Here is a 9,328-nt window from a genome sequence, read left to right as displayed (position 1 = left end):
TGGCCTGCTGAGGGTTGGGAAACAAAATGAAGATAAAATGGACACTGAAGTAGACAGTCTCTGTAGACGACTCTGCTTACACATTGACATGAGACGAGAGACAGGTAGAATGATACCTCAAAAGACCACCAGGTAAGTGGAGTTTTATGACATGGAAGAGGCTTTGGGGGAAGAGCTGGTAGAGAAGGAGAAGCAAAAGAGAGGGAGAAGCTGATGATACTTCAGAACAGAGAAGATCCCTGATGGAGCCCAGACCTGGAGGGACCAGGAAGGGACAGGGCCAAGCATCCTCTGTACTCCAATTGCCTGGTCACTGGCCCATCTCCCAATACCCTCCTACCAGGCTAGGAGCTTTGTATCTGCTGTGCCAAGCACCTTGCCTGGCACATGGTCGTACTCAGTCAGCGCTTGCTGAGTGAATGAATGAGTGGGTGGCTGGGTGGATATTCTGTTCTATAAGGTCAGAGCAGAAGAAAAGATGTCTTTCATTACGACTTGCATGAGAAGACTAAGGTTTAAAACATGAACTTATCCAACAGAGCTCCAGACATCTCAAGCAAGATAATGGTCTGCAGTGAGGAAATCTTCAAGATTTACATGGAGATGCGCACCAAAAACAAAATTCCCAAGCGCATCAGGCTGGACGAAGGCGTCTATGGTGAGAGTGGCTAGGTTAGAATCAGGGAGGTTGGAAGCCAACCATCTCTGTATTTCGATGAATCGGATGTATTCACAGCACTGATTTTTATGAGCTCATTTAATTTGGTTTGTAAGAGGCTACTGCGGTGGTGCTGTCTCACGCTTTATCCTGCGGGTAGAGCAGGAATGTCGGGCTCTTTCTCAAGGTGTTTCCTCAGGTTTTCAGTCGAAGTTCTTTACCACAGAAACTAAAGGTTTGGCCACAGGCATAGGGAGCCGAGGACGGGATTCTCATTCCCCCTGATGAGGGTCTCCAAGGACCGTGGTCCCCATTGCTCATCCCTCTACACATGGTAGGAATATCTTGGGCCTGCGGTTGGGCTGGATCAACCAGGGAAGTCACCTGCATGGTGGGTGGCTGAGAAGGTGCTGAAAAACAAGAAATGTGCTTATTTTGGCGAGGGGGTGAGGGTAAATGGGAAACGCAAAATGCTGGTGTCTTTTGAGAAGTAACATGGAAAAGCAAAACGCACTCTTACCTTGGGTCCCAGCTTCACATCTCCCACTGGTACGGGCAAGCCCCTGGGTGCCTCATCTATAAAATGAAAATTCATGCGATTAAAACTTAATTGCCACCATAGTGTGTCACGCACTATGCCGGGCACATCAGTGAGCAATAATAATACCTCTTCTTCCCAATGAAGGCGTCGATGAGATAATGTGCGTAGACTCACCTGGTGACCATCCATGAAAGGTGCGGGATTACAGGTAACCGCCAGGATGATGGTGCTTCTCATACATGGAATATAATGGTACGAGAATGAGATGCCAGGAAGAGGGTTCACAGAACGATTGTCGGATATCTCCCTCATCAGCTGGGCTGTGAGCTCTCCGAAGCCAGGGAACAGATCTGCCTTATTTCTGGATCCCTAGCACCGTCCCTCGCACATAAATATTTGACGATTAATTGGAAATCATTCTCAGCCAGCTTTGCCAAATAAGCTCCCGAATCCCTCCAAAGTCTGTGTTCTTCCTCTGTAAACACGCCACGTCCTAGGGTCCTTCTGACAGCTGGAGAAACAGCTGGGCGCTGCATACCATGTTTGGAGCACAGAGGTGCTGAGGAAAGCCGATCTCTTCTCACAGGACCCTTGGGTCGCTTCCTATTTGCAGACTCGGTCCACTTGTGACACTCGCCTAGTGTTTGTGAGTGGGAGAGCACCCGGAGCTCCTCCGGTGACTCTGCCAGTGCCTAGGGGAGGAACTGGGCACAGTGATGTAAAAGGATGTGCCCCAAGTCACTCACTCAATAAGAGAGAGACAGAACAGGGCCAGGCCAAGCTCAGGGAAGGACACGAGAGGCATGAGGCCGGTCAGCGACCTCTAGGTATGTCTAGGGTGATTGGAGAGAGAAGTACTTGCCAGAGAAACAGTTAAAAACGGGTGGCCGTTTTCACTTACGAGACACACTGTTGTTCATTGTTGCTGTTTGTTGTCGTTACCATTTTCTAGATGGAGAAACTGAGAGTCCCTGGTATACAGCAAAGCTGGCATTTGAACCGCATCTGACAATAAAGCTTTCGTGCTTTTCACTCTGCCCAGGTGTCTTCTTGGAGGAAGCAATGGGGCTGCACTGGTGACAAGGTCTTTCTCTGGAACCGGAGGGATCCTGGTTCCACCCTTGAACAGCCAAATGACCCGGGCGAGTGATTTAGGCTCCCGCCCTCCTTCCCTCCTCTGTTTCATAATGAGAACAGCAGTTGCTACCACATGCCTGTCTGAGTCAGCCAAGGGGGTTTCCTCTGTGGGGTTCTCGCCCCAGGAGATGTGTCGATAGAGTGTCGTTGCCACGTCAGTCCTGCAGAAAGAGGAGGATGACAAACCATCGTAAGCTTCCATCCAGGGACACATTCATTTGTATGTCTTTGGCCAGTGCAAATCCAGTGCCTGCACTGAAGCTCAGGGGGGCAGGAAAGTGCCCTCTGATTGTGTATTGGGTGGCGGGAGGGGGCGGTCATGACTACAACCCTGGCTAGCAAACTGCATCACTGCAAACGGTCTGCGAGAGCTTTCTACACACTTGAGTCCTTGTCATCTTTTTAGAAATTATTGTGGCTTTGAACCTCAAGATGAAGAACGTAGACGTGATTCTAGGCAACGGGGACCCCTTTAAGACTTCCAAGAAGGGATGAACAGACATCGGTGCAAGCTCCAGTCAAAGCGGTGCTGGAGATCAGGGATGAAGGTGATCGAATGCAGGGTGCATTTGCAATGGGAAAACTTGAAAAGTTAGGAGCCACGGAGAAGATGCTGGAACAGCCCAGGTACAATCTGGACTTAGGATGGTGGCGAGGGAAAAATAAGGCAAATCTACAGAGACACTTTTACGCAATATACTCTAGTTGAGTACCCTATCTGTGCCAAACACGGTGCAGGGACTAACGGCATCGAGACGTTTAAGAACCAACTGACTTGGAGGTGCTTCCAGTCCTGGAAGCTGAGATAGGTGTGAATAACTCTCCTCTTAGGAGACAAATAGAATTCATGGATCTTGGATATGGCCACTGGAGCTGCTCTGGCCAGAGGAGTAGAAAGGAGCGTGTCACAGGGCAGTCTCTGTGCTCACCCCTGTGTCCACCTCAAAGTAAGACTCAATACTTAGCTGCATCCCCGAAAAAGTAAACCTGAAACATCCCATTAATGAGGGTCTACGTTTTACTGAAGATGTCACCGAGAGTCACGATGTCCCACACCACACAGAAGAATGTGTTACCGGTCCCCATTCAAGGACAGTCTCTTCCCTCCACCTCACGTTGGACCATAGCCAACAGGCCTTGTTCTTTTTTTCATGACTCTGACCCCCCGCCCCCCGTATTACTGATGCTCTTCCTTTTCTTTTTGCAAAGGAGTTTAGCTGTCTCTCTTAGCCTCTCAGAGTTCGCAGTCTGGCACACACCGCAGTTCCAGGAAGACAGATGATCAACCTTCTCTCCCCTTAGAAATCACCCGCTTTAAAAGAGGGAGCAGGCGGTGAAAGTAACCATCAGCGTCTTCTGTCTCAGCCTGGGGTCTTCCTGACACTCTTCACAGAGCTTCGGCCAGTCTATTCCTAACTTTCTCTCCGAAGGCTCTGGGAGCACAAAGCAGGTCATTCACTTCCTGCCTGGCCTCTTCTTATCAGACACTCTCCCCTCTTCCTGTTGGCTCCGCCCTGTCATTTAGAGCAGAGACACATTTACTTGCTCTCTTACCTGGGCCAGGCCAGCGTTTCCAAGGTCCCATGGGGTGTCCAGTGAACTTGTCGGCCTCGAGGATTTGTGACTCTCTGCTTCTACACACCAATGCTAGGAGTCCAGGGGGCTGGGGGAAGTGGACAGAGGCTCCTATTGGGGCTTGTACTGACTTTTCTCCCCGACAGATGCTCTGTAGAAAATCAGCTTATGTTGCCATAACTATATAAATGAAATTAATATTCTAAATAAAAATTAAATGATAGGTATTTAGAAATACTTTCTAGCAATGGTGATGCAACTATTAAATATTGTTATTATTTTCAGATATATAAATGAACAGAGAAAGCAATGCTGAATGAGTGACTTATCATACTAATGGATAATGTCCGTTCACCAAATGAGGTTGGGAAGATCGTCTACCACTCGTCCCAGACACAAAACTGCTGGCTGGTTCCTGCCTCATTACAGCATCCCCTGGGGCAGGAGCAGGTCTGCATGCCTCATGCCTGGAACGGGGCTCCTGTCCTCGCTTCATTCAGGCCTCAAAGTCCCCCCGGACCCTAGAGAAGGGCCAGTGACAAAGCCCTTCCCATCAGAAAGAGGTGCGTGTAAGCAAGGTTCTCTCCACCTCTCCTCACCCCAGCCGGGGTCAGAGTTCAGTTTAGAACGGGGGCAGGGGGAAGGGGGATGGGTTATGGTGGTGGGGACGGTGCCCAGAACAAGGCCAGCGATGGCACTGGTGACAGCTCCTCCTCTTAGGAAACAAATAGAATTAATGAGCCTTGAAGCAAGTCCATCAATCTCGGTGCTTTTTTTTTTTTTTCTGGAAAGTGAAAGAACAAACAAAAATGACTATAAGGCAGGAGGAAATGCACCACCTAAAGACATTCTTACAAAAGCCTTCACATTCCGCAGACGGCATTGTCTGGGAGCTATGTTTCTGTTTGAGAATAGAAAGTTAACCGCCAGCCCTGCTGCTCTGTACTGCAAATGATGTAGGCCAATGGGGACAGGTCCAAGGAAGGCAGACAGGACTCAGGACATCTTGCACCTTTGAAGCAGAGTCACCTGACGGAGGCACAGAGCTCGGCCGTGCATGGCAGACTAACTGCCCTGAGCCCATCACAGGGACAAGGCTGCTGCCCCTACTGGATTAATCACACTTTTTTATTTTCTGTATTTTCTGGTGCTTTGACATCTTGGGGCCTTGCTGACCTCAGAAGAGACTGCCCCTCCCAGGGATAGCCACTTGCTCCAGATAGGAAGAGATCTACCTGCAAGTAAGTGTTCCTTTCGCATGCAGACCAAGCCACGCGGAGCCCACACCCCACTCACCTCCTTCGTTGGGCTCTCACAGGACGCTCACCCTCCAGGCCAGTATTCCCCGACCCTAATCACCCCAGGGCCAGGTCCCAGACAGCCCTACACCCCAGAGTCTGCTGAGATTATCCAGACAAGTCTATTCTAAGCCTCTTGCCCTGCCTTATCCTTGCCTCCTGCAGAAACCACAATCCAGGCTCTTGCCATGTTTTCCTCCCACGCTCTTTGCCTCCTGACTCTGGTGCTTCCCCGTGTGGCCCTGCACAGTGCAATGCGCCCTCTTCCCTGAGAAATGCAAGTAACCAGCCATTATTTCAATGGCAAATGGCAGTCATCTCCTGGTCTGTGTGTCTCGCCATACCTGAATAATAATGAAATCTACATTTTAATTCACGTGTCTTGGGCAGAGGGCTGGAAGTGGTATGGGCAATATGTGAATATCACTTAGCTTTGTCCTCAATAGAGACAAAGAGTCTCTGACCAGTCTCAGTCTTTGGGTGCCCAGGACAGAGCGGTGAGTCACAGACAATTTGACAGGTCCTAAACGAAGAGACTTAATAAGCGTTTCTCATGTGTTCTTTGGCAGTGAACTTGGTCAGAATCCAAAGCTTATGCACATTCTCTCCCTAGAATCCCACAGCCTTCTTAAATTATAGTGTCTGTCACACAGGTCGAAGGGCATGAAGACCTGGGTTGGAAAGCCCCAGGGTTCCTCCTGTTTCTCCCCGCCTCCCACAGCACCCCCACACTCACAACTCTTTTTACACCAGGCTCGTGGGTGTTCTCCACATCGAGCAGTTCTGCGACACCAGCTAGGGGTCTGTCTGTCCTACCGTTTAGCTTGGTGGACATAGCGTCAGACCCCACAGGTTAAGGGCTCAGTCCCAGGAGACTGCTCCCCACTTCAGATGCCAATGGCAAGTAGGAAGTCCCCACGTTACTCACAACTCCTGTTCGACTTGGCTGCAAATCGGAGGTTCCCACGACCCCGTCCTCAGGTTTGATTAATTCGATAGCACATCTCACAGAGCTCAAGGAAACACTTATTTACGTTTGCCAGCTTATTAAAGGACATCTTAAAGGGCACCGACGAACAGCCAGATGAAGAGACATTTGAGGCAAGGTCTGGGAGGGGCTCTAGTGCAAGAGCGTCTACCCTATGACGTTGGGGTGTGTCCCCCTCCCTGTGTGGATGTGTTCACCAACCTGGGAGCTCTCCAGAGCCCATATTTTGGGGATTTTATGGCGGCTTCCTCATGATTGATCATTAACTCCATTTCCGACCTCTCTCCCGTCTCTGGAGAATGGCAGGGGGAGGGAGGGTACAGAGTGAGGCTGAAAAGTCCAAGTTTCTAATCACGTCTTGGTCTTTCTGGTAACTGGTCCCCATCCAGGAGTTACCTCACTAGAACAAAAGACACTCCTAACACCCGGGGAAATTCCAAGGGATTTAGGAGCCCTGTGTCAGAAACCGGGGTCAAAGACCAAATATCAGAACAAAAGATGTTCCTAGTGCTCCTAACACTTAGGGATTTCCAAAGTTTTTCAGAACTCTGTGCCAGGAACTGGGGCGGAGACCAGTATGTGTCTTTTCAATTCTCTCATGAGATCCAACCTATAAAATCTGAATCTGTTTGAATAAATGTATTTGAAAATAGATTACACGCACCCCTGCTTTCTTAAGTGAAGTTAATTCAAAGGGGGCATGTGAGCTATAGGCTAAGTAACCAAAATAAGAATATTGAAATTTTCAGTGAAGGCCAGAAGCATGTGCTCATCTATCGTAGAACATACAAGCTTTGGTGTCCAGATAATACCTATTTTAGTGGTTTAAGAGACATGTATTGTATTCCTTTCCAGCTTTTTGGAAACTTACAGTGACGCTAATTTTTATTAGTAAAATTAAGAGTTAGATGTCTTTATTGATTCTCTCTTTCCTTTTTTTACAGATGGGGCAACTAAAGTTTAAAGAAGCTAAATGCCCAAAGATCGATGGCTAGAAACTAATGGAGCTGGAGTTTGCAACTAGATCTGTCAGGCTCCAGAAGCCTGATTTTGTAACCTCGTGTTTGTACTGAACAACTGACATTCTCAGGCTAGCGGCGTGTGGTGACTGGTGAGCTACTGAGTCAGCTCAGCAGCAATGCCATTGGAATGAAGTGCAATGCCCTGAAACTTACAGAGACGCACAGGGTCACACTCCAGCTGGTCGACTCTATGATACGCTTCCCGGAGAGATGCAACACCACATCGCAGCTCGCTTAGAGAGAAATTATCCCACAGATATTTCTGTGCATGAGCCTCGGGAACCCCAGAGATTCTCCAACATCGAGAACGTTTTATCCTGCTTTTTGTTGGTTTATTTTTATTTTCCCAAATGTCGTGAATACCAGTTCTTGCTGGCACTACCTAAGTAAGAGTTTGTCAATTCAGGTGACTCGCTTAAAAACCATTCGTTGAGGTGCTACTAAGTACCAGGCCCCAGGCGAGGTCACACAGCGTAGGTGTTAAGAACACAGATTTTGGAGCCAGACAGAATTGGGTTCATATTCCGGTCCACTACCTTCCTAATCATGTGGCCTTGAGACACTCACGTCCGTTTTCTAATCAAAGATCATCCAGTGTGCTGGGACTGCATGCCTTCTCCATCACCCCACTAGAATGGATTAAACATATATCATACATCCAGCGTCCAGCCATTTGTGGGTGAACCACAAATTTAGCAAACCCAGCCAGATGACAATGCAAACACTGTTAATGTCTGTAACACAAATCAGCCCAGTTAACCCTCACTACAGCCTATGAGGTAGGTAACTTCATTATCCCTGCCCTGCAGCCAGGAAGTTGGGGCAAAGAGAAGTTAAACAACTGGCCTGAGGTCACACAGCTACTCAGTGGCCAAGCCGAGATTCAAACCCGGGCAGTCTAGATCCGAATTCCCTGCCCATCACCTGACACAAGTTCAGGCTCTCAGTGACACTCCTGGAACTTTAGGAATAGATTCCTGTCTGGTGTCTGCCTCCTGTGATGAGTTAACTACTCCTGTTCCCTTCAGGGGCCATTCCACACAATAATCAGCCCATGTTTCTCCCTGCATAAAACCCCCCAACAGGTCCCCACCACCTTCAATATCAAGACCAGACTCCCCGCCAGAACCTAGAGGCCCACAGGGCCCGCCCTTGAACAACTCCCGCAGGCTCGGATCTCATTAAGGCAACTCTCCTCCAACCACCGCCCACCACACGAGGTGCCAGGACCTTCCACTTCTGTGCTTCTCCCTACTCTGCCCGCTTTGCCCTCCACCCCGCCCACCCTCACCAGGCCAAGCCCAATTCATTCTTTAACATAACACATGGTTTGTTTTTTTTTTAATACAAAAATGTTAAAACAAAAACAAAACAAAACAAAAAAACACCTCCGCTGAAGTTTATATAAATATATTCACATGGTCTATTAGTCTGCTAGGGCTGCCATATCAAATTACCACAGACCGGGTGGCTTAAACAATGGAAATTTATATTTTTTCACAGTTCTTTAGGCCAGAAGTCCAAGATCAAGATGTTGGCAGTGTCGGCTTCTCTTCCGAGGCCTCTCTCCTTGGCCACCTTCTCCCCGTGTCCAAACCTCGTCTTATAAAGAAGACAGTCACATTGGATCGGGCCCACCCACATGACCTCAGTTTGACATAATTACCTCTTTAAAGACAATAGCCCTAAACACAGTCACATTTTGAGGTACTAGAGGTTAGGACTTCAACACATAAAATTTGGAGGGGACACAATTCAGCCCATGACACACAGATGAGTCCAGAAGAACAGAAGATACACATAGGAACGGAATGCATGTTCTCTCTTTCCCATGGCTTTCCCCACAGGAAACCAGTATGAAAGCTTCTTGGGCTTCCCAGCCACCTACTTCATATGCAGGGACCAGCATGTCCACCTCCTGCCCCCATTAAAATCCTTCAAAGAAATGAAATTATAATCTCCGCAGTTCGGCGTCTTGCTTTTTCCACCTAATAATATACCCGAGTTATCTTCCCACAGCAGTACAGACCCACCTGCCCCACTCTTCACGGGCTGCAGAGCTTCTGGCACAGAGGCGCCCGCTTTCTTTAACCCGACACCTGCAGGTAA

The 9,328-nt window shown here is 48.6% G+C and overlaps 2 long non-coding RNA genes across 4 annotated transcripts; one reads left to right on the top strand and one right to left on the bottom strand.

Annotated features, from left to right (window-relative positions):
• Positions 1 to 297: 297 nt before the first annotated feature.
• On the bottom strand, positions 298 to 3,994 carry LOC105295280. Of its 3 annotated transcripts, XR_002781764.1 has the most exons (4): positions 2,101 to 2,389; positions 1,326 to 1,891; positions 1,179 to 1,234; positions 298 to 1,068 (listed from the first exon to the last, which is right to left on the bottom strand). It is a non-coding gene; the product is annotated as an uncharacterized LOC105295280 (long non-coding RNA). The 3 variants fall into 3 exon arrangements; XR_896140.2 differs by lacking the exons at positions 1,326 to 1,891; positions 2,101 to 2,389 and adding an exon at positions 3,891 to 3,994; XR_002781763.1 differs by having other exon boundaries at positions 1,326 to 2,389.
• Positions 3,995 to 4,703: 709 nt separating this feature from the next.
• On the top strand, positions 4,704 to 7,540 carry LOC111743554. Its single transcript, XR_002781765.1, has 2 exons — positions 4,704 to 5,152; positions 7,142 to 7,540. It is a non-coding gene; the product is annotated as an uncharacterized LOC111743554 (long non-coding RNA).
• Positions 7,541 to 9,328: the final 1,788 nt, after the last annotated feature.

Source organism: Pteropus vampyrus, unplaced genomic scaffold (assembly GCF_000151845.1).
Source record: "Pteropus vampyrus isolate Shadow unplaced genomic scaffold, Pvam_2.0 Scaffold5, whole genome shotgun sequence".
In the NCBI taxonomy this organism is placed as follows: Eukaryota; Metazoa; Chordata; class Mammalia; order Chiroptera; family Pteropodidae; genus Pteropus; species Pteropus vampyrus.
The sequence above is the reverse complement of the archived record's forward strand: the minus strand, read 5'-3'. Positions and strand labels throughout refer to the sequence as shown.